At 44.4% G+C, this 2,573-nt stretch overlaps 1 pseudogene; it reads right to left on the reverse strand.

Moving 5' to 3' along the window:
- Positions 1-306: 306 nt before the first annotated feature.
- On the reverse strand, positions 307-1,587 carry LOC122473994 (annotated as a pseudogene).
- Between the last annotated feature and the right edge of the window lie 986 nt (positions 1,588-2,573).

A 2,573-nucleotide genomic window follows, 5' to 3' on the forward strand; every position in this document is an offset into this window, starting at 1 on the left:
CTACACACGTCTCCTATACTGCATAGAACTGAACTCCACATTCTTTGTAAATACGAGTCTCTTAACAGGTGAGTGGGACAATTTACATTTATTGTTAAGGTTATATGTTTGGTCAAATTTGGGGACTCATTTTGTTGTTTTCTAAGCCTTTGCTTTGGGACATGATGGGAAAATCTTACAGGTACACATGGCAGAGTAAGACATGATCATAGTCGAAAGTGAAGACAATCTAATCAGAAAGCTTTAATATTTGTTAGCTAACGTTGAGGCTCAAGTCATGAGTGGGACATGCAGGAAGGCTGAAAGGGATGGTAATTAGTATTCCTCTCCTTGTTTATCCTCTCCTACTGAAGAATCCATACCAACCTCCTCATAACCCTACTCAAAAGCAACCATGTCCGCACAGGCTTCAGAAAACTCCCCTTCCTCCATGCCATCACCCACCTACTAGTGAACAAAGGGACACTTGGCATTCACCAGGTCATACTTGTGGTCCAGGTGAGCCCAGGCCTCAGCAATAGCTGTGGTGTTGCTCAGCATACACATAGCTCACTGTACTTGGGCCACATCTCCACCAGGTACCACAGTGGGGAGGCAGGTAATTAGCACCAAGTTTGAAGCCAGTGGAGCAGCAGTCCACAGACTTGATGCTGCACAGGTCTTGATGGGGGCATGGCAACAATGCACCTTTAGGAACATGATGCCACAGCATGACAGGCAGCAACCCATGTATTTACCATAGTGGAGGTCACATTTCACCCCCTGGTTGGCTGGCTCAAAGCATGCATTGGTGACCTGTTCTATAGAAAGGTGTTCATGGTAGGCTTTATCAGCAGAGATTACAGGGCATATGCAGCCAGAGCAAAGTGGATGCAGGGTTAGGGCACCAGGTTGGTCTGAAATTTTGTCAGATCAACATTCAGGGCTTCATCAAATCAGGGAGAAGCAGTGATTTAGGAATTCAATAGCAAGGTTTCTAGAACAGACACCACAGATGGACTCATTGCCATGAAGGCAAAATCAGACTGCTCAATGGTGGGATGGGTAGTGAAGATGGAGTTGTAGAGCACAACTACATCTGTGGACATCTGGGGGGCTGGGTAAATGGAGAACTCCAGCTTGGACTTCTTCCCATATCAACAGAGAGAGGGAGGTGGACCCAGAACCAGCTCCCCCTTCAAAGATGTAGAAACCAAGAAACTCTGAAGACATGTGCACTCGTCAGCCAGTTTCCAAAATCGGCCCAAGACAAGGTCAATGATCTCCTTTCCAGCAATGTAGTGCCCTAGGGAGTAGTTATTGGCAGCCTGTGAGGACGTGCTCAGGGTGAAAGAGCTAATGGTAGGTGCCAGTGCAAAATTCATCAATGATGGTGGGTTCTGGATTTACAAACACTGTCCTGGACACATGTTTGCCAGCACCCATCTCACTGAAGAAGATGCAAGAGCCATCCCCTCCCCCAGTGGTCTTCTCACTTGGCATCTGACCATCAGGCTGGATGCCATGTTCCAAGTAATATGGCTCCCAGCAGGCACTGCCAATCTGACCACCAGCCTGGCCAACAGGAATGAAGATGCCCTCATACATGGTGGCTACAGCTTAGCAGGCACCAGCTACAGAAGCAGACACTGGGTCCTGGTTACTGTTGCCAACAAACTAAGAGTCAAGGTAAGTCGCACACTCGGGTACTCATATTTTATGTTCTTATTCCCTTCTCTTGCTTTTGATATTCCACTGTGTAATCTGTTTTGCTATAATGCCACCTTGATTTTTCCTCCTTTTAATAGGTTTTTTTGTTTGTTTGTTTCTTTGGTTTTTGGTTTGTTTGGTTGTTTTTGTTTTGTTTTGTTTTGTTTTTGCCTAAATGAAAGACTTTGTCTTCAAGGGCCAGTAAATGTTCGTGGATACATGTCAATGCTAATCATTCTGTATCAATTTTCTCTGGGCCACAGTGCAGCCTTTTCATTTGGAGATTCAAGTCTTATTTAATTTTCCAAAGCATTTTACTGAGTATCATCTCCAGGCTTCTTCTTAAAGGATACCAATAATGCATACGCTGCCATTCTTTTGCCTTCCAGATCTTTCGGATTCTCTTTCATCCATTCTATGTTTGTTCATTTCTAGTCTATTTTTGCTTGCTTTTCTTAATCCTGTTCCCCTCTTCATCACGGATGTCAGCAGTGCCTGTTCTTCTTTGCATTTATTCCAAGGTGCTTGCATTTCAATGGCGGCTCTATTTTTCTCTTCTGCTTCCTTCCTGAGCTCTAGAAGTTCTTGTTTCATCTCCATCTGTGATGTCCCTATTATTTTCCCCAAGCTCTCACTTGCTCTGCTTACACCTGTTTTGTTAACTTGCCTTAATTCATAGCCATTTACTTACTCATCATTTTCAACACCTTGGTGGCCACTTATTATTGTGAAGAACCCTTTCTGCCATACATACATCTGTCCCTCCCCCATGCCTTTTGTCTTACACCATCTTTACATGGAACCTGTTCTGGTTGCCTTTGTGCACTCATCTGTCAATTACATACAGTCTTCTGGGACTTTGGAACTAGTTCATGTTGGGAAGG

This window comes from Prionailurus bengalensis, chromosome A1 (genome assembly GCF_016509475.1).
Source record: "Prionailurus bengalensis isolate Pbe53 chromosome A1, Fcat_Pben_1.1_paternal_pri, whole genome shotgun sequence".
NCBI classification, from domain to species: Eukaryota; Metazoa; Chordata; class Mammalia; order Carnivora; family Felidae; genus Prionailurus; species Prionailurus bengalensis.